Source organism: Rhipicephalus sanguineus, chromosome 2 (assembly GCF_013339695.2).
Source record: "Rhipicephalus sanguineus isolate Rsan-2018 chromosome 2, BIME_Rsan_1.4, whole genome shotgun sequence".
NCBI lineage: Eukaryota > Metazoa > Arthropoda > Arachnida > Ixodida > Ixodidae > Rhipicephalus > Rhipicephalus sanguineus.
The window spans coordinates 64,770,910-64,794,127 of record NC_051177.1 but is presented as its reverse complement, the minus strand read 5'-3'; the positions used below and the strand labels follow the sequence as shown (position 1 = coordinate 64,794,127).

The 23,218-nt window shown below is 42.5% G+C and overlaps 1 long non-coding RNA gene across 1 annotated transcript; it reads left to right on the top strand.

Annotated features, from left to right (window-relative positions):
• Positions 1 to 10,891: 10,891 nt before the first annotated feature.
• On the top strand, positions 10,892 to 20,222 carry LOC125757486 (uncharacterized). Its single transcript, XR_007415259.1, has 3 exons — positions 10,892 to 11,109; positions 13,866 to 13,948; positions 19,818 to 20,222. It is a non-coding gene; the product is annotated as an uncharacterized LOC125757486 (long non-coding RNA).
• The last annotated feature ends 2,996 nt before the right edge of the window (positions 20,223 to 23,218 follow it).

The following is a 23,218-nucleotide window of genomic DNA, read 5'->3' as shown; positions in this document are numbered from 1 at the left end:
TATGCTATTGTGCCATTTTTGCCGACTTTTTCTTCAAAGTTTTGCCGTTTTTTGTACGGTTATTCGATTCTGTAGACTGTATCTCTAATTTAGTTTATTAGGCATGAACCATGGAGCAGCGTCAGCTATCATCATCGCTTTTAGAATGAGAACTTCGTCGATTCTGCAGTACTCTAACCACAACGCGCGTCATAACCCGTAATGAACAAAGCCTCTCAGGCGGAGCTATAGCTGGCCTTCGGTGTTCGTTATGCGAAATAGTCCGCAACTTTCCCGCAAAACAACTTCTCCCCCTCAGACTGGGTAGAACGCGGCCTCTCGCCCCAACTCTCTATTTCAGGCGCGCGTTCTGTGTGGGTCGCCGACCGCCTCATTAAACACGGCCAAACACAATTTAGGCTTCGCCGCCGCTGGATCTGAGGCAGTCTCGCCCGCCGTCGTTGCCCACTTCCGGAAATCGGTTATAAGGTGGTCTGCGAGAACAGCTCGACTCCAGCTGCGCGCTCGTTCTCTCATTCTTCTTCTCTTCCTCTTTCTACGGAAGCCGAGCGCTGGGAAATTGCTGCTTCGTCATTAACAATTTGCTGTCAGGCAAATACGTCGTCTCTCCGACTGCGACGACTGTCCTAGATTGCGTAAGCGCGAGAATATGCTCAGATGAGGGAAGGGCAAATCAAATAGAAAAAAAAAATGCAGCGATGCCTTCGTAGTGCCCAACTGTGAAACTGTGATTAGTGATAGCGGCGAAGCAGTGGGAGGAGATTTAATACAATGCGCAGAGCGCGAGATTCGCAGGGTTTTGCACGGTTTAGGGTTTTTGATGTTACACGCTCCTACATACAGGCCTGACGAGAACTTGAAACAGTTATCTATTTCAATGTCAGGTGCTAAGACAGCGTTGCTTGCTCTACATATATAGAAGAGGTAAAGGCAGGGCGCTTAACCAGAACTACACTTGGTTCGCTACCCTACGATAGGGGGAAGGACCGATTGCTCGGCGAGTTGGTAATCCATGACAAAAAGTCTGTGCTTGTGTGCGTGTCTTGTCCCAGTTTTTTGCGCCGTACTTCGTAGTCGTAGGCTTGGGGCAAGTCTGGGCAAGTCGGTGGCCTAGAACTTTGCTTTCTTTGAGAAGGCCGTTGTTCAGCTGGCCCAGTGCGGCTGAGAGGGCTGCTCTTTCGGAGTTAAAGCGTGCGCATTCGCAAAGAAGGTGCGTGATTATTGTGGTGCGCCCGTACAGTTCACATAATCGGCTGTCAGACATTTCAGTAAAGAATGGGAATAATACTCGAAACGATTGCTATGTGAGATGCACAAGGTTGAAGCAAACGTAAACTTAGTCACGTTTTCTAACTTTCTCCGGTATGAATCCGTTTTATTACAGGACTGCATGTTCCATATTTGCCTCCCCACTGTTGGCAGCTTGTACTCCACGGCATTTCTTGCCATAACGAGGTAACCATCTTCCCGTTCTCTTTCACGTCTGTTTCCTTTTTTTCGTTTCAATGTGAATGCATACCGTAGCTTACAAAATGCCAGCAGTACGTCATGTATCGTTAACACGTGTCATTTAAATTTTCTTTTGTAGTGGATGGACTCAGCACAAGCTGACTTGATGGGGCCTGTCAACGACGTCTGCAAAGGCGAAAGTTGTTTCGATGGCAACGGCTCTATGACCAGAAACACTTCCACGCGATGTGCATTCTCAAGAAGAAAATAAAAGCACGAAAAACAAGCACTGCTCAAGATCTGAAGGTTTCGTACGTCTTCAGCTTCCGCACGTTTTAGTTTGCCCGTTACGTCATGAGGTGATCCCATAAACGTTTTCTTTTACATTTTTTTTTTCGTTTATAAGTGCCGTTATATTTTCACAGTGCTGCCGGTCATAATAAGTCTACCTTGGTGTACAGTCATAACTTCAAGCTGTCAACTACAAGAAATAGGGAGAAGTTTCTCGTGCAACAAAATCTCGTCAAGTCAGCAGCGGTGGCGCAGTGGTTACAGTGCTCGGCTGCTAACACCTAAAGAATCGGGTTCGATTTCAGCCATGGAGGTCGCATTTGCATGCAGGCGATATATGCTAGAGGCCCCCGTACTGTGGGATTTCAGTGCCCAGTAATTACCTCCATGCCAGTGCTTCTCAGCCATGCATGTTTCGCGGATCCCTTCTTGACTGGTGGAAGTGACGAGGGAACCTTTGCGGTGAGAAAAAAAAGGGATGGGGGGAGGGTCATGCATAACACTACATACAACGTGAAGTAGGTGCCTTTTATTTCTCCTTGGCAAAGAATGATCAATTCGATCTCAACAACCTGTGAATAGGTTGTGTTGTCTGCAGCCACATTCAACCTGTATCTAGCTGTATTTGCTCTTCAAATATGCAAGCCCGCAAAAAAATTATGCCCACGTGATATGTCGTAAAAAACTGCAACAAAAGCTTTTCAGTAAGCTCATGGAGAAGGGGGAATATAAGTCAGCTCCACCGCATTTTAAACATGTTATGCGATAAAGCATACAAAAAATTAGAAGAGACCGCTTCATGGAACATGGTGTGGCTCCAAAAAACGCGTTCTTTTTATTTGTTTTTTTTTCGAGGATGGGTTTCGCGGACCGCGAAAAATGGCTTCCCGGACCAACATTTGAGAACCACTGCTGTAGGCGGTCAAAATTATCCGAAGCCCTCAGCTACGGCGTGCCTCATAATCATGATGTTACTGTGAAAAGAACGATGATGCTGGCTCTAACGGGAAGATAACGACTCTTACCGCCGATTAAGTGTCGATGTTTTTAAGTAAATACAATACCTCTGCACTCGTGTGCCTGTTTCCCCATGCAACACTATCATGGTTTCGGAGCGTAAAACCTCCTAAATTACCGTATTAATAAAATCTCGTCAAAAATTCACGCACTACTAAACGTCCAAGATGAACGGACGCGGTCGTGTTTTATAGAACTTCGTGTAAAAGAAGCGAATAAATATGAAACATACGGTTGCATGCCTGAAAGCGGGGCTTGTGGAAGTGTTTGCTTGTTTACAAATGTTTCTATAGTAAGCTGGCGCTATTCGAAGACGATGTCTTTACTGCAAGGGCTCTTTTTTTTTGTGAGATGGGCTTACCTCAATTTTCGGCGCACATCGCTCAAGCTCGCGCACCCGAGTTTTACGACGCAATCTAAGAGTGCAGGAAGCATTTGGCGTAATGGAAACGAAACACTGCATGAGGCTCGCTCGTGGTTTTTCGTAGTGCAGCTTAGAATGCCGCAGCTGGGAATCGGCAAGTTAAGCTGTTACAAAAGATGGACAGATTAGGAGCGTTGCTGAAACAAAGAGACTTCAAGTAACAATACAGAAAGACAGGAGAACATACACTATTCTCTGTCGAAGGGAAGGCTCGAAGAGAACTACAGCGCGTGTTTATACAGCTTCGTTTGAGGTTTAGTCAAGGGTGATCTCACGGATATAGCTGCCGTTGAAAGCGCTTCTATAGCTGCCTTCATTTCAAGAACTATACGCATTCAGTGTATTCGTCTGAATATTTTAATACCCCACTGCTTTTCCGCAATACTCTATACATTGCATGGCTCATGGATCGATGTATAAGCGTGCGTGTCTGAGTACTCGATCAAAGAGAAAGCTTCTTGAATGTAATGAAAAATAGGCGTTTCTTTCTACAGTTAACGTAACCCCAATGCGTTTAGGACAAGTTGAAAGACGGTAGGGTGAGGGGGAAGGCTGTAAAGGAAGGCTTAAAAGCGGGTTACTTGGTTCTCAGTCAGGGGTGCATTGTAAAACTTTCAAGATAGTTGAAAGGACAAAACTTTTACAGCAGAGCTGTTATGGTCGAGGTTTGCGGTGTCTCCAAGATAGAAAATTATCGTCATCATCATTGAGCACGCGCTCAATAAACGCCCAAGCACTCTGTATAGATGGTTAACAAGAGCAGCTGAAACGTGCGTCCACGATATTCATCACTTGTTTCATCCAGTGATAAACACCGCGTCCCCGCGATCTGAAGACCAGAGTCTTAACCACTCAGCTGTATAGGCGCTCTAGCAGAGTATAGCATAGCCTGGCATAGTATAGTATAGCAAAGATGTGGGAAAGGAAAGTGGGCGTGAGAGGCCAGATGTGTGGGTGACGAGAAGAGAGAGAGAGAACTAATGAGATAAAAAGAAATAGATAGAGGGAAATAGAAACAAAGAGAAAAAATATGGAATATATATATATATATATATATATATATATATATATATATATATATATATATATATATATATATATATATATATATATATACATATATATATATATATATATATAGAGAGAGAGAGAGAGAGAGAGAGAGAGAGAGAGAGAGAGATAAAAGCGAAGGAAAAGCAGCTAGGTTAACCAGTAAAGTGTGGGATTGGGCTGGTTGGTATTCCGTAATAAACTGCTCAGCGCAAAAATTTAGACAGAGTAGACATAGAAAAGACGAGCACCAACGCTGGTCCTCGTCTTCTCATGTGTATTCTATCTAAATTTTTGCGCCGAGCAGTTTAATAGAGCTTAGAGCTTAACCAGGTTGTACCCGGTTTACTACCCTACACGGGGGGAGGGGAGGGGGAGAAAAAAAGAATAGAAAGAGCAAGGAGGAAAGAGGGAACAAGTAGTAATGCGCGCACACGCATCAGTGTTCACCGCACACACACACAGACAGTCACAACCGAAAAACCGAGCAAAACAAAAAGATATAGAGAGACAGAGATAGAATGACAAAGATTAAAAAAGATAGCAAGGAGTTGGAAAGAGACAGGTGAGAGGGTGAAAGCCTAGCCAAGCCAGGGTTCAGCTAGGTGCCCACCAGCTCTGCTGTGACCCAGCCTAGCGCTGCGAGCTGCGAAAATTTCCTTTTTCTTTCTTTCTTTCATTATACGTAGCGGCCGTCCCCGGAACGCTGTTTTCGGGCGGAATTATGGTGGCGTCAATCATGATCTTTCATGCGTTCTTCAGCCTGTAGAACGGCCCAACGAAATACCCAACACGCAATCATGGCAACGCTGGTTAAGAATTCAATTTTCTCGAACTAAGAATTTTCCTGAAATGTGCAGTTCCTCATGACCTTACGCGTTATCCAGAAGATGGCTTTTAGTCTGTCAACACGAAATATTTCAATGAAGCACCCACAGCAAGTATACTGCTTCCTATTTATTTTTTTCAGAGGACAAAAGAGAAAATAGTATTCCAACCTCAAAAATGTAGGAAAAAGACGACTGTGGCAACGAAAATAGGAATAAGGAAACCCATACGTGTCAGCAGGGCACAGGAATCCGAGAACAACTCGTACTTTGGAACATTGGTCGTCTATTGGTGCCGTGTATTTGATCCAGATGTTCATACTTCTCGTATTTGTCTGTATGCACTTGTTTTATGCTGCATGTTTAGTTATATCTTACGCTGCTCTGCACTTACCATATTTTCTTATGCGCAGTGCTTGCTCGTCTGTGGACATCACGTACCCTAAATTACATCTATTAAAAAGGCACAATAAGGAATCTTGCCGTACAGATTGAAAGAGGAAGTACCTGCGTTCCTTATTTCTTCTAATGCACGTTTTCTACATTTGCAGTTTTTTACATTCAACGTAGCAATGACATGCACAAAGATGCGCGAAGCTAGTAAATGAAACAAAAGAACCAGAAAATGGGTCATCATCAATCAATTTCGGGCGGATCTTAGGGGTGTTTATAATAAAATTTTTTTTAGATCAATCAGGAAAATAAAAACAAAATTTTCAAACTGCTGAATATAATCACCATGTGGTATTCCAGTGCTTTCCTGCGTTATCACAGAAAATTAATTGACAGATGAGTTGTAAAAACCTGTTCGTAATTATTCCGAAACCGCCATATTACCAATGTAACAACTCGGCATACGCTGCATCTTAACGCGAATGAATCGCGAACTCTGTTTCTCAAGAGGGTTCACAGGCAGCACAAAAAAATGAATCGTGCACGCATTTAAACTGACTTTTGTATTTCAGTTCTGCGCCGAAAAGTTTAGTAAAAACCGCTGTTAGCGCCTATCTGCCTTACACCATCTCTAGCAAAAGAATGTTATAATACATTTCGGCTTTCTTCTACGCGCGCAGTGCTAGAGACTCAGAGTAAATATTTTCGCAATTTAAGAGAACTCCCCGAAAATTTTCAATTTTACTTGCGTATATATACAAGCACACATACAAACGCACGCACAAACATACGTAAAGTATGGTTGGACCCTCTCCCCCCCACAAAACAAAACAAAAAATGTTTCTGGCTGCAGTCATGGTGAAAATCAAAATTCCTTTAGTTGTAGGAATAGAACCGAGCAAGCTGCTAATAACTTTAGTAGGAGTTTAATGCGATTTTTTTCCCAAAATGTCGAAAAACGTAAGGACCCTGCGTTCGCAAGTTTATTGCAAAGAACATTTCGGCCTTTGTTTTTCTTTTAGCTGGGAAAACCTACAAACAGGGCCCTTTTTAGTCTGTAGCAAGCTTATTCTAAGAATCCAGCAGTCAGAATTGCTCTAAGGACAATTGGGCAACTTAAGCAATCCTCTGCGCATTCGTTTCGTGAACAAGACTGAAAACAACAACTGAAACAGTCCCGGCATATTTGACGTCGCGTTTACAAAGCAATGCGTGTGGCGCTTCGTAAAATTTTGTCGAAGTGCTTGACTGCAATAACAAAGGATTCATTGCGTCAAAGGTCATTTGCTTAGTCTAGTTGGGAGCAAACATTTGAATTGCCATACTCGATGCTACATTTACCAATATCTCAAAGCCTGAGAGGATTATGAAATGCGTCTACCTCCTTTTACACAGGGCCTAACTTTGAGAAAAAGAAACTTGTGGTGAATTGCCGTCAACCAATCACGTACCAATGCACTTAAGCGCTTGTCAATATTTCTTCTTTACCAACGCTGTATGTCTCCTGCGGGCCTACAAAGTTTTGGCATAATCCCCATTAAAGCTCTGCGGCAACGGCTATGGGCCAACGGTGCCCTTATTTCAGTAAGGCCTGACTTGTTGAAAGTTTGTCTGCCACTAATTATACGCTTTAGCAGCGGTTGTTAGAGGAGGGACAATTTGGTGCCATTACATCAACCTAAGGATAAGTGTTTCGAGATTTCGTGCATAGTAACAAGGTTCGTCAAGTTTGCACATAATTATGATAATGCAAATTTCCTGAATTTTAGCGATTCCCTGCAGCGTACCATGTACAACAGGAACGCCAAAGGCAAATTATGTCCCTCTCAAAGTGCATGGCAACTGCTCCCTCTGTTTCAATAAAATCACGGCTCATGGTACAGGATTTTCTATACATATACGGAACCTAGAGCTCTGCACACTATACAACCCTCGTGTACATCTTTTTCCGCTAAACCCGAGACAATCTCATTTCCGTGAAAACTTTCATCAGAGCGGACGCAATGGAGGATGATGCCGGCATCATTATGGGTACATGACCGACTATTACGGGAAACCGTTCACTTTCACTCTGGCGGTGCCGTGTCTACCGCAGGGTTGTTGCCTGTTCTGGCAAGATTTACGAGATCATAACGCAAGGCCATCGAGCAAGCTTCTCGTTCTTTGCAGGACGGCGTCCACAGGTTCCCGGTCATGACCCACCAGGGACATATCCTCTGACCCCCAACCACAAACAGGAACACGCTGGCTGTGGGGTCCTCTAATAGTATCGTTAACGAGAAAGTTTGTTTTAGATAAAGATCAGCGTCTGAGCGTTGCTTGGTCAAGAGACGGCGTAGGCAATTCCTGCAACATACCCGCGCACCTTGGATGCCATTCCTCTAAGGCTTCGTAGCGAAGCTCCGAGTAACGTTTTTTGATTCGTAGCAAGGAAGGTTTTTTTTTTCTGAGGCGTAGCAATTTCGGCTGCGGTGAAAAGGCCGAAGAAATGTCTTGTTTGCAGCATGCGATGGTTCATTAGTCAACTGCAAGACCGTAAATGACCACATGGTACGTGGCGCCGCCGGGGAAAATATGTTCCGCGTACGCCTCCATGGCTAAGAGTGGCACTGGACGACACTTCATCTAGAAGTACGCAACGAAATCCAAGCGGGCTCAGCGGGTAAAACATCGCACGCGTAGCACTAGGTCATTCGATTCGGTTCCCACTGGCGACAAGTTGCTTTGCTTCCACTTACAACTTTATCTTATAATGATTTCACTCCAACTGAACACTAATAGGGGGGCCTGTGACTTCCTTGACACCATCATTTCTTGGCTTCATATGAATGTGTCTTAAGATAAAACAGGCCCATTTATCTATCGCTACCCTTATGAAAATGACTGTTGATTTTCCATTGCCGGAGTATGATCGAATTATTGATTTTATTGATTATCAATGATTCCGCAATACTCATTGACTTGCTTCAATACTTCGTCAACAACATTTCTGTTGAGCAGTTCGCAATAAAAATATCATTGACTCATTTCTATTGAAATACCGTTGAGGGAATATTTCGTCGACAATAATTCTGTTGAGCACTTGGCAATAAATATTTCATTGACTCATTTCAATCGAAATACCATTAAGGGAATATTTCCTCAACAATAATTTTGTTGACCATTTTGCAATAAAAATTTCATTGACTCATTTTTATCGAAATACCATTGAGGACATGATTCGTAAACAATATTTCTGTTGACCATTTTGCAATAAAAATTTTATTGACTCATTTCTATCGAAATACTATTGAGGACATAATTCGTAAACAATATTTCTGTTGAACACTTTGCAATAAAATTTCATTGACGCAATTATTTTGAAATACAATTGAGGAAATATTTCACCAACAGTATTTCTGTTGAGTATAGTTTGGAATAAAAATGTCATTGACGCAATTATGTCGAAATACCATCGAGGCATTATTCACTGCCAGTGGAACTTGGTGCAATCAATGCCTCATAAATTTTGATACTGTAGGTCAGTCCAAAACGCGCGCACACACACACACACACACACACACACACACACACACACACACACACACACACACACACACACACACACACACACACACACACACACACACACACACACACACACACACACACACACACACACACACACACACACACACACACACACACGCACGCACACACACACACACGCACACACACACGCACACACACACACACACACACACACACACACACACACACACACACACACACGCGCGCGCGCGCGCGCAAATACACACACGGACGCGCAACGCATGCGCGTGCGCACTGGTCAAAGTTCTGACTGACGAAGCCTGTGCCACGGCCAAAACGTTCACAAACCAGTATAATGCACGCAGTTTTCGTAAGTATACGCCCTTTCATTTCTCCAACCATATGTGCACCGGACCTACAGAACTTCCTCGCAACCTTACCTTTGAAACTCCACGTTTCTTTTGTGAACATTCGTCGCAGTCCGCTCTTCTCGACCGATCCTTTATTGTAAAACCACGGCCGGTCTGGAGGCGCGCGCTCGCTCCGCGCCCCCCCCCCCCCGCCCCTCCCCCTGGTTTCGCCGGTCGTTCTCATCGTTATTTACCACTAATGTCTTATTTAACCATCTGAGAACAGTTTTTGTGTATGCACGGGTTCTTTGACTCTAACCCTCCTGGGATCAATGATGCTATAAAAACGCATCGAAACTTGTAAATTTTGTGTTGTATTTATAGATCGCACTTTTAACGAACACAGTAACTCACAAAAGAAACTAATATAACTGCAAGGACCGTATGGTCTTTCCGCCTTCGTTTGTCCATTGCCAAGGACAACGTATTTCATGGAATACTCCAAAGCGCAATGTCGAAGCGGGATAACGGTCACGCTGAACACAGGAAAACAGCCTCTTTAAAGACATAAATAGCAGAATTCAGTGCAGTATTGCTGTTTCTGTTACTATTCAGTATACACAGTACGTGGGCTTTCTTTTCGAATATAAACGAACTTGCCCAGAAACGAAGTTTGTTAAACTACTATTTTGTCGATTAGCTGTCGCCTTTCAACAAATAAGTATTTTCTCCTGCTTTTATTACGACGACGTGCAATGTACTTTTGAATAGTGTTTAAATGGGCAATTTCAAATTGATAGTAACTTGCTTACATGCCCAACTTAGAATATATCAATTAAGGCTAACAAAGTACATCAATAAGAAAGAAGCTGCAGCTGAATCACACTAAGGGCGAGGCATTGATGGTGCCATTGGTTCGTTGCTCAATACGAAGAGGCAGGCACGTAGAAACGAGTTTTTTTTTTTTTTTTTCGGAGGGGGGGGGGGGGCTTGCCTACGTGCCTGCGAAGAGGTATTAAGGAGCACAGTGAACACTTGTTGTCAAAAGGCCCCGGTTTTCGACGTGCTTTTGTTTTGCACACGCACGGACGTGCACACTTAGCCAGCCGTAAAGACAGCAGCTGTTACTTTTAGCAGTAATTAAAACGTACCACTCGTGTACAGATGCTGTATATTTTTAAACAGCAAAAGCGCAGTAGTAGTAGTAGTATTAAGAACCGATCAGACGCGGTTGACGCGTTGCGGCCGCCCGATTGTACACTACAGTACAGGCGCGCGTCCGAGAAAGAAGTGGTGAACAAGCTATGGCCTCCAAGATTGCGCGCCGGCGTATCAGAGGCCATGAACAGGGAGATGCAGTCGACGGAAGGGAGAGAGAGTTGCCGCAACTCAGTTCAAGGATTCAAATCGCCCGCTGAGCGAGAGAGCCAATCAGTTCAAACCGAAGAACGCGCACGCGCAGAGACGTCAGTGAACACGTGACGTTTTCAAACGGGTTCCGTTGAAAGGCTCCCTGCGCTCGCTGCGAACGAAGTGGTGTGTAGTGGTGTTTCGCGCATCTATTTTTACCGTGTTTATCAATATTACGTGCGGTTATCGTTGTTGAATGAACACGTACTACTTACATCGCGTGTCGGGACGTTCGGGTCGTTGTTTGACATGGAATCGACGGCGGCGATGCGTCGTCGTGGCACCAACCAACGGACGCGAGCTTTGAACAAGAGCGCAAGCGCGGGCCGTTTGACGAGACAGTCGCCGCAGCGGATACAACACCTCGGTGAGTTCAAGAATGTTACCAAATTGCGTTACTGAGTTACCTTAGTGCATGGAAACTTTTATGCAGGTAAGAGTGCCTGGGCGGGCGGCCAGTTACCACAGAAGGGATGCTGCGCAAGAGCAAGGGCCTGCTAAAAAAGTATGCATTGTGCTAGTATCGCTGCTTTCTGTGCTTTTCGTTATACCTTTCTATGGAGCGGTTGCCGTGTGCGTTGATTACAGTTGAAAACAAGCTGAAGAATGCGCGTTCCATTACGGGATTCTGTGCTCCTGCCACGCACGCCTTGTGCTGTTGAGCCGTTATAACTTGGCTGCACGAGATCGTCGCTTGGAGCGACTTGCACATTGCCTTGTCGCCGTAAAAGTGGGTCCGCTTTTAAACATACTGGTCGTTCCACACCCTTTCTGTGGTGTAAATGCAATTGAAGTTATAGTTCCATAAGCATAGGTATAATGAATTAACTTGCAAAGGTAGACGGGGACGCAGGTAGGAAGACACAATGCTGTCATGCACACGCTATACTGCTCAGAGCATATGTCTCTGGTTGCGTCGGCGTCTACCGTGCTGCGTCGTTTTTGCAAGTAACTAGCACAGTTGCCTTCTGGCTACGCAAGGTCGCGGCTCGTAGCACCTAGATGTGTGGTGGATGCCCATTGAAGCAATGCATTTGTGTGAATCACGCTATGGATACTGGTAGTAACAGGAAGTACACATATCAAGTCGCACAGCATGCATGTAGTGTGTGTGTTTTTTTTTTTGGATATTACATATTTTTTATAAACGTTGTGTGACAGTCAGGCTCCTGTCATTTTCGCTCATGAACTTGAAGTCGAGGCGGAAATACTTTGCCGCAAGCAAAATTACATTTACGCTGTTAATTAACAACTCGTTCATCCACTTTTTAATTATTGAGGGAGGTAGTTTATATTAAAAAGATATAGTGTGTGCCAAGTTGTGGCATGCCGTTTTTTTTTTTTTTTGAAATCGCGTGAGTTGCACGTTATCCGAGATATTCAACTTCCAATTTTAAGGTTGATATCGAAACTGGGCGCGGGACACGCGGCGTGTCTGAACTGCACGTGACAAGGAAGGGACGACATTTCAAGCAAAACTTGGTATGCGCTAAATTGTCATGCACCACAACTTTCTAATATAAACAACTGCACTCAAGTCAGCAATTAAAAAGTAGGTAATGAGTGCTTGATATTTAGTGTCAGTTCAATTAAGCTTATTAAGCAAGTACATGCTCTTTTTGTTGCTGTGTTTGTGTGATAAAAATTGGGTCAGATATCTGACATGCAATTTCATATTTTCTTTGATGAACCATACACGTTCTACTACAAATTCTTGTAACAGGGAATGGCACCATTGCAAAAGCTTCTTATCCCAAATGGTAAATGGTTTAGGCTGTGCTGGTGCATTGAAACACTACTTGATTGTGTTGTACTGTATAGTCCTTGTTTTCCTTGGTGCTTTGCTAAAGAAAGAGGAAATTGAAAGGGGGTTCTTATTTGCAGGATGTACAACTAAGATCTAGCATTCAGTGAAACTGGTGACAATGCTGCTTTAGTTTATGAAGTAGTTAATTAGAGAATGCAATTTCTGATATCTGTATATGTGTTTGCAGATCACAGTGAGGTTACTGGTTCTCAGGCGTGATTACAGCACTGAGAAATTGAACAAACTAAAAAGAATGGAATAGATCAAGGGGCTCAGTTTTTTTGTTCGACAAAACCTGATGAAGCCAAGGGAGGTATAGGGGAGATTATTCGTAGTTTTTAAAAGTAGTGTAGTAATTATGACATAAAGAGGAATTAATGTAGACAAAAATACAAACATTCTGCTGCCAGGGCCTGAACCTACAACAAAGTGTTTCATCTCATACTCCACCACTCTAGCTACGACATAGTCGTTCTCTCATCCACCCCACTGGGCACTTCTGTGTGTGTAATCCCGGCAGTGCCACACCAGCATTCGTAGTCATGCTGGTGTCGCATAGCCCGTGAAATCTACGAGCTGGTAGCTGATCAATAAACCGTCATGAGCTACCTGAGGGCATGAAGTTTGCTGGCACGAGGCCCTCGCTATTAAAGAACAAAATAATGGGAGTGGATCAAGGGCTCATTAAATTGAACAGGCACTTCTAGTGTAAAGGACCAGGTCTGCACACGAATGGACTTTAGTACAGCAAGGATAGTTGTTTCAGAGAGAGGAAAATTGGGCATGTTGCTAAAGCATGCCCAAGATTTAATGAAAGTAAGAACAGCAGAGGGACAGAAAAACTGACGCAGTGCTCAATCTTTTCTGTCCCGTCTGGCATTCTTGCTCTTTTACTGAATCTTAACCTTTTTTGAAATCTCCACATTCATGATGTCATACAATAAATGGGCTCATTGTCATCCATTCTGCAAATTGAGCACACGTATATTTATTTAATATTTTGATGGGAGTGCTCCTGGAGTTTTCTTGTGTTCAAATTACCTATATGGCAAGCTGTATACCTCACCCTTTTGTAATACACAATTGTAGCAAAATTCGACAACTAATGCAAATTACAATTATTTGCAGTGACCCACTGCTACTCTAATACTTGTTCTTAATGCATCCTGGGCCTATTTTCGAGGACAATTTTGGTATATAATGATATGCCTGTGTTAAGCCATCATGCTTAATATTACTACTTGTGTACTGTAAGGACTCTTTGTGCACAAGTTGACGGAACTTTTTGTGGTATCTGTTATGCATGTATCCAGCAGCTCAAGAGACTGAAGTGGTGGACAGCTTGCTGTGAAAGATGGAAGCGTTCTTCCTGCAAGTCTGGACAAGGCCATATTAAATGGTATTTATTTGTTTCCATCAATACAAATCGACCGTTTAGACCCTTTCAATTGAGAGACCTATTGCTCCTATATTGTGAGCAACTCCAAGACAGGAAACAATATGTAATAGCAAGTGCATGTCATATACATGTTCCACTTGGCCATTCATGCTTGTGGCCACCTGCTTCTGGTAGGATGTGCTGAAAAAATATGTTGTCAGCTACCTGCACAGCGCCATAGCAGGATATCTCACTGTTTGAGGAAACTTGGGACATCTATGCGAGGCAGAATTAACAAATTGATTTTCAGAGTTTCATGATAAAGTAAAACTTGGTAAAACAAGTTATGCATGCTTGTGTGTTAGAGTGCCGTCTTTGGCATTGTATTTGCCCTAACAAAGTTGTGCCAATGAACTGGCAGCGGACTATGGCATTCAAGTATTATTCTTTACGTTTATGTGCAAAACAGCAATAACGAAGAGCAAGACTGGTAGAGCACAGCCAGAGTGCTGACTACGAACTGAATGTTATTAGTAAAATCCAGCCATATATTGCAGTTTCAAAAAGTAATTTTCACAGAGGAAAGAAAGAAAGGGACACATCAGGTGTCTTATCATTGAGTGATGTTAATTCCGCTGCCATATCTATTAATGGCGTGCTGACTATCTTGTCACCAGATGAAGCAAATTTTTGCATGCACGCTCCTTGTACTGTAATGCTCAGTGACTTCCATATTCTTTTTTACATTGTTTGGCCCCTGCCACGGTGGTCTAGTGGTTATGGCGCCCGAAGTTTGCGGGATCGAATCCCGGTCGCGGCGGCTGCATTTTTGATGGAGGCGAAAATGTTTGAGGCCCGTCTACTTAGATTTAGGTGCACGTTAAAGAACCCCAGGTGTTCGAAATTTCCGGAGTCCTCCACTATGGCATCTCTCATAATCATATCGTGGTTTTGGGTCATAAAACCCCTGATATTATTACATTGTTTGCGCATTCCATAGCTTGGTCGTTAACATTGTCCCGTCTGCTGTTTAGAACTTCACTACAAGCTAATAGGATATTGTATTCCAGATGAGTTATTCGATGTCTTGTGTGATTGGTGGTCCCCTTATATTTGCATGTGATGTCTGGTGCTTGTTTGCTGGTAAGCACCTAGCCCATTTATAACACGCCGTCAATCAACTTCACCGCTAAGTTAGGGAAAACGTGTTTAACTTTTTTCATGCTGACTAAATCAAACAGCTCTGAACAGGCGTTTGATGTCTGCTATTTTTCGCTTCTTACAAACTGTGACATGTACCTTGGAATACCACTGTGAAACTGTTCAACTTTTTCGTGATTTCTTACTTCAAAAGGAGCATTTGGTTGTCGTAGACTGCTTGTCAGTAAGTGTGGGTTTATAGTTGGGTGATTCCACGTAAGATCGAACAAACGATGGCTGGTCGACCTCTCAAATTTATTTCAAAATTTTATATATTATTGCCTGATGAGTGGAAAGAAGAGATCCGCAATTTGTTTTGCCGCCAAAAATTTTTTCAAACCAAAGGAAATCAATAATGACGAAGAGGTGGAGTGGAGCGCTCATCCGCTCTGCTGTTTTGGCCAACTTTCGTTATTAATTGCACAAAATATATTAAAGTTAGGTAGCTCAAATTTATTTACCTAAATATATGCATGTTTTTGCTTCTGCTCAGGTATTTTTAGTTTTTATGCGTCGTGTAGATGTTTTTATAAAAAACCTCAAAAATGGCCCAATCGGCAAAATTTTCTTTACTTTGAAGGTATTTATCTCAAAAAAGCCTTGTAGCAGAGCGACAAAAATTCTGCATTACGTTGTTCGCATGCTTATCTACCAAACTGCCAAATCTTGTATTTATATAACTTTTCAGTAAAGAGATATGATCGGGCTAAGTTCAAGAAAACACCGAACAATGGAAACTTCGGACGACAATTAAAAAAAAACCCCATTTTTTAAATTTCTTAAACTTTGTCCACTTATTCTCCTCCACATCAGCTTTCACAATCATTAAAAACATGTTGCATAATGTCGTTGCACTAATAGTTACGGCCCCTCCAATGAGACCCTTAGGCAAGGATGGGCAATTCCGACTTCTTGCCCAGCAAGTGTATAAAATGCAGGCAGGATTGAATTTCTTTTTATTAAAAGGCCAGCAGGTACCTAAAAAGGTGTCGCCGGCACTGAAGACGTTAATTTTGAAAATATTTGGTCACTGCAGCGGCCACGAGCGCGGGGCTACCGATCAGGCGCGCGCGCACCCGAGATGCTCGTTGTTAGAGAGGGCGCAGTGAGAGCTCGTTTTCGCGTCCTCAGACCGATTGAGTTCGAAACAGCAACACCTCTCGGGTGACTTGAACGCACGTGCACCGGTAGTCGCAGTGATCTGGATAATTGTGTCGATTTCTTTTTCAGGGGGCATAAGAATGTCATCGTTAAACTGTGCGTTCCGTGAAGATCTTTCATTGCAGTGGTAGCAAAAGCACGCGTAGCACAAGTAGTCCGTCTCACTGACAGTCACTGATCTTTCGGGCGTTAAACGTTCCTTCAAAGCATTTATGTCTAGGTCGGTAACTCTGCGAAATTTTGGCTTCTTTGCAATAATTAAAGGAGTACTGACACGATTTTGAGACATCGCAAAAGGGACATCTTTGCTTCGTTGGTATGCAGCCACGCTGTCCACACACTGGAGTCGGAGAACACGTATAAAATATTTTAATTGACTTTGAAGTTTTCGTCGCTGAGCATTTGCAAGCCAGGCACACTGCAAGGACATTATCCCGACAAGTCAAGACAGTTCCTCCTAGTTCGCGAGTTCTGCATCCTGCATGCAGCCTAAATCGTAGAAATCACTGTCAGGGTCACTGGACGACAATTCACTCATTGTTGTCTATTGCACCACGAGCAGATGACGGATTTCCCGCTAGTACGTCGCATATTTCTGTATCTCCGTGACGTCACACTGCTATGAAACGATACTGAGAAGCCACCCCCTCGATATCGAAACCGAAAGTGTCTTTTTAAGGTGGCGCTAATTAAAATATATAGGATGCATTCCCAGGCACCACAATAGTCGTTTTACGTTTCTCGACACCAGTATTTTTATTTAGAGCAACAATCCGAAATTTTTTAAAATTCGTGTCAGTACTCCTTTAAGCTTCTTGTGCTTCGAAAGGTAGTCTCCACAATAGACTCATTCAGAGCTATACTTTCTCGTCATGAGACGCACAGGAGGAGTAGAGTAAGAGCAAAGCACAAGAACTATCCGCGCCGAATGAAGTGTGAACAGCGCACCGAACGCACGGCCAGTTCACGCCGTCTGCTGCCGACATTTAATACAGACAAGCGCATCCGGTTACCGATAGTTTTGCTTTTCTTTCCTTTGACAATCCATATTTTGCTTTGCCACTGGAGCGCCACGTTCATGCTTTCCACTGATCGCAACTGGCGCAGCGCAGTTTCTGTGGCAGCAGCGTGCGTGAAGCGAGCGCTCATAGCTCCCTTATAGAGTTTTCATCTTGCTTCCATCTCCGCCGTGTTATCAGCGCCTAGCTGAGATGCGAACAGAGGGCGGATAGAATAGCGAAGCTCCAGTGCACGTGCGTTCAAGTCACCCGAGAGGTGTTGCTGTTTCGAACTCAATCGGTCTGAGGACGCGAGAACGAGCTCTCACTGCGCCGTCTCTTACAACGAGCATCTCGGGTGCGCGCGCGCCTACTCGGTAGCTCCGCGCTCGTGGCCGCTGCAGTGACCAAATAATTTCAAAATTAACGTCTTCAGTGCCGGCGACACCTTTTTAGGTACCTGCTGACCTTTTAATAAAAAAGAAATTCAATCCTGCCTGCATTTTATACACTTGCTGGGCAAGAAGTCGGAATTGCCCATCCTTGCCTAAGGGTCTCATTGGAGGGGCCATAACTATTAGTGCAACGACATTATGCAACATGTTTTTAATGATTGTGAAAGCTGATGTGGAGGAGAATAAGTGGACAAAGTTTAAGAAATTTAAAAAATGGGTTTTTTTTTTAATTGTCGTCAGAACTTTCCATTGTTCGGTGTTTTCTTGAACTTAGCCCGATCATATCTCTTTACTGAAAAGTTATATAAATACAGGATTTGGCAGTTTGGTAGATAAGCATGCGCAGAACGTAATGCAGAATTTTTGTCGCTCTGCTACAAGGCTTTTTTGAGATAAATACCTTCGAAGTAATGAAAATTTTGCCGATTGGGCCATTTTTAAGGTTTTTTATAAAAACATCTACATGACGCATAAAAACTAAAAATACCTCAGCAGAAGCAAAAACATGCATATATTTAGGTAAATAATTTTGAGCGATCTAACTTTAATATATTTTGTGCAATTCATAACGAAAGTTGGCCAAAACAGCAGAGCGGATGAGCGCTCCACTCCACCTCTTCGTCATTATTGATTTCCTGTGGTTCGAAAAAATTTTTGGCGGCAAAACAAATTGCGGATCTGTTCTTTCCACTCATCAGGCAATAATATATAAAATTTTGAAATAAATTTGAGAGGTCGACCAGCCATCGTTTGTTCGATCTTACGTGGAATCACCCAGTTATAAAAAAAATATTCTTACAAGTATATCCCACAGTGAGTATGCCACTTTTGAAACAGAACATTTCTTATAGCTGTTGTGTTCTGCAGGCTTTAGTCTAACCAGCTTGCATAACTGCAGTAAAGCCAAAGTAAAATGGTGTTCTGAAGTTTGAAAACACACTTCATTGTCAGCCGTGTTATTAGGTTTGTTTGTAGAGAAGCCTATGAAGAGTAATTATGACATACAAAATGCACTTAACAGCATATCAGCTTGTACGATGCAAATTAAATTGAAGCTACTCTTAATTCTTGTGGCGTGGTGGAATTTTGTTTAGGAGCAATGAAAATATGCTACACGATACGAACTTCCAAAAGCTGTTTGCATCTCACTTGGGTAAACAGACAAAATTACTTCAAAATGTCTCGTAGTTTTTGTAAGTTTTCTTAGTAAACATATTGTTACTCAGTAGGCAAAGTTAAATAAGAGAGTTGGGCTAGTTTGTGTGATTGCTTTAGCTGTGACATATCTCCTAACGCCTATGCTGAACAGGAAAATGAAGAGTGAAGGGGCAGAGGCAGCTCAATCTTTTTGGCAGCTCAACTGCCAGAGAGTGCTAGGCTTCAGCTGACGAAATTGAAACAATCAGACATGCAAGGAAGTCACTTTACGTGCAAGCAAATCCACTGAGCAATGCACTCTATTTATTTGACTGTTAAAACTAAAAACGTAACTCGTGTTTTTAACTAGATAAGCGGGCTCTGACTGCTCTCTAGACAGACAGGCAGTAAGACTGCTGCGTTTTCATGGCTGGTGATAAATATGTAAGCGTGCCATTTTTGAACTCGCTGGGCAAGAAGTGGCATATCTTAAGAAGCTTAGCAACAGTGACTTCTGTCGCGAGTGAAACTTTTTTTGCTGGCCTGCTTAAATGATATTCTGGCACACTTGTTGGATCATTTGTTTGTCCATTGGGGATACTCTGGGTTTGCGAATGAATTTAAGCAGTTGAAGGCAAGAGCTCTGCCCTGTCTCTCCTCTTATGTTTGTTATATGTCTAGCTGAAAATTATGTTGCAGCCAAAGTGGTAAAGTATGGTTCACACCTTTGACATAGAAGGTATTCATAAAGCTCTGGCACAGCGTGCTTTTCGTTCTTGCCCTCTTTTGCATTTTTACTGGGGAACGCAATGTGCTGGTCATGCACTGCAGTTATACCCATACAGAACTAATCAAATAATTTCATCGTGACGTGTGCAAAGATTGTTATATTTTTCTAGTGGAACTTTTAGTTATAAGTGCCCTGTCCTTCTGTCGCAGGCTTCATCTGTCACAAATCGCTGGCCACGAATGTAAAGAATACCTTGGCCCCACTTCTGTCGAGGGAACCGAAGTTGCCTGAACAGATGAAGAGGGGTGGTGCTACCAATAGTGAACGACTGTGATTTTATAATGTGCAAGTGTATGAAAAATCTTGTTACACTAATTTAACGTTAATTGCATTCACTAGTCAAGTGTCAATATTGTAATGTGTAAGTTTATGCACAGTTGCATTAAGTGAGCGCTCATTCAAGCTTCAAGTTCGCAATCATATATTTTGGTGGTATTCATAGGGCACACATTCCACTTTAAAATTGTGATCTGCTCCTTTACTGAGGGTGCATGCAGGTCCTTGAAACGATTGAAAACCCTTGAAAAAGTAAAAGTACATTTTTAAAGCCCTGAAACCCTTGGAATTTCTTAGTATATAGTGTCCAATATTGACAATACTAATTTCTTTCGGTGTTCTGTAAACATTTGTCTAGCAAACTGAGGGAACATGTCATGCTCAGTGATGATTCGGCTACTCTGTTTACCTTGCTTGCATCACTGCTTTACCGATCATTCATTTCATTTCCGCAACTGTCGGTCCGCCTTCTCCCCCTTTCTCTTGATTTGGCTTCTTGGGACTCGACTTCACTTCCAGCGCTTATGCTAGTTTCTCTTCTTCTATAGCAAGCTCACTACTTGTGATAGATCTTCTAGCTCAACAAACATCCACTGTCCTATAATGCAGGCAAAATGTGAAAAAAAGTTGATGCTTTGTGTTAGAAACCAAGTACTTCTGACTAAAGCTGATGGCACTGCTGCTCAGGCTTAGTGATTGACTCCCATGTAGTGATTGTTATTGCTCTTTTGTGTAGGCAAGAACCTTGACTTTATATGGAGAGGATATTTGCTAAGTTGATTGCTCTACTGGCATAAATCCAATTCGCACTTGACTCAATTGTTATCAAAGCCCAAAAACAGGAGAAGCATGATGACTGCATGGAGTCAAAAATGTATTCAACGATCGAATTGTAAAAATTGGGGATAAAATTTTGAAGCGGTCATTACTGTTTTGTTGTTTAGCAGGTCAGTACTCGGAAAAAGTAGAAGCGTCGTACATCACCGTCATGAAACTAAACAGTTTCTCAATGCCTGAAAAAGTGAGACGGGGGAACTGAACAAGATTACTTATCTAATATAAAAGATGTCCCAGCAGCTTCATTAATGCTGTGAATTTTGTGCACAGTAGGAAGCTAATATGATCAGGTAGAGTATGGGACGCATTATCTCAAGGTTGTAGATTTGGTCCCTATCAGCAGCAAGTTGATTTTTCATCCTGTTTAATTCCTTGCCATTTATGTCATAATTACTACTCTACAGTTAAAACCTACAAATTATGTCCTTTATACTTTCCTTGGCTTCATTGTCTCTCGGTTCTGACTTGGCTAAATCCCATTTTTTACTTCAAATGCATAAAGCTCCCCGTATTGTTTTGGAAACTTTGTTAGAGCAGAAAATTGATACTTGTGATGCTGCCTTCCATCCTCCAAGAACCTTCTATAGGAATCCTTGAAGATCCTTGAATTTGGCTTTGAAACCAGTGTGAGCCCTGTTCACTCCTTCTGCACATTTCTTCCCGTAGTGTGTGTGCCTTGCCAGTAGTGTTTATGCGCTTTTTTACCTTCTGATACTTGTAGTTGTCTAAAATTTATTTATTAAAGTGGTGCTTTACATAGTGTTTAACTTATTTTGTCAACTTGGATGCGGTTTGCACATTACAGTGGGAAGTTCTTGCTATGTCAAACCACAAATACTTAGAAACTTGAACAAAAGTTGTTGCTCAAAAATAAATATTTTACTTAGAAAACTGTTCTCTTCTTTTTTCCCAAGTTACACAGAAACTCGGCTAGTGTCCATTAAAACAAGCTAATAGAGAAGAATAGAAGTTCATGGCAGTGTTAATGTGTTGCTGCTTGGCATGTGCCTTGGTGTCGCCAACCTCGGGTGCAAGTATAAGTGTCGTTTACTCACAGGTGTTTGCACCCTGCAAACACTACCTGAATGGACAAAGGGAGCCATGTATACTGCTAAAATATGACCTGTGTGAATATCTGTTGGTAGAGGAGACTGGTATATAGCTTTGGCTGTGAGAGACTTCGAGATATAATACGGATTTGAGTAAGTTTTAAACATTACCTCCTTTGCTGCACCTTACAGCGTGTGAAAAACAAGCAGTGTATTCATAAACGATGATGCTAAAGGTTTTATTCCAGCTGGCAGCAATCTGAATGTATGTTGCGTAATTGAGATTATTGTTGTTTTGAAAGAATGGGCAAATGAAAATGTAGGCACTTATGTACTGCAGGCCAAAGGTGACCTAGCTAGGCCTGCAGTACACATGTACTTACATATACATTTGGCCGTTTTCCCAAATCAAGAATGATCTCAGTCAGGCTATGAGCGTCACCCATGTTTCATTGACCTTTCAGTGTTGAATGTGAAAACCCTATCAACAATGCTTCAATTTGACGTTCACCGTTTTTTCAACGATAAATCAATATTGATTTCGTTAATGGTCGTTCAATTGAAAGTCGTGGGCCAATTTTCAATACTGGGCAACAGCTAGCGCAACGAAATTTCACTTGAACCACAACGTATTTTCAATTGACATTTCTTTTCCTCTCAATGATAAATCAATGTTGATTTGCGTAATGGTCTTTCAATTGAAAGTCGCGGGCCAATTTTCAATACTGGTCAACAGCTACCGCAACGAAATTTCACTTGAACCACAACGTATTTTCAATTGACGTTTCTTTTCCTCTCAATGATAAATCAATGTTGATTTGCGTAATGGTCTTTCAATTGAAAGTCGCGGGCCAATTTTCAATACTGGTCAATAGCTTGCTCAACGGTTTTTCTATTGATCCACAATGCATTTTCAATTGACGTTTCTTTTCCTCTCAACGATATATCGATGTTGATTTACAACATGGTCTTTCAATTGAAAGTCGCGGGCCAATTTTCAATACTGGTCAACAGTTTTCTCAACAGTTTTTCTATTGATCCACAATGTATTTTCAGTGCCATCTGTTGACATTGCTCAATAACTTCTCAATGGTTTTTCAATGAGAATTTTTGTAAGGGTATTTTGTTAACGCTCAGTGATAGGCATTTTTCAGCCCCCTTCTTCAACGTGATTAAGGTCAGATAGGTGCCGAATGCTGTCGCTATATTGGGAAACGAAACTGATGGAGAAGAAAGCTCAATTTCGCTTCTGTGTCGGCCACAGGTGACGGCTGAGAGCAGGCGAAATTCCTTCGCTGTGGTCGCTTCCGTAGAGTTCATGAATATATCCCTTTACTGCGCACTCTTCCGTTGCTGCATAGTATTATTCGTGGAGTAGCGCGGAAGCA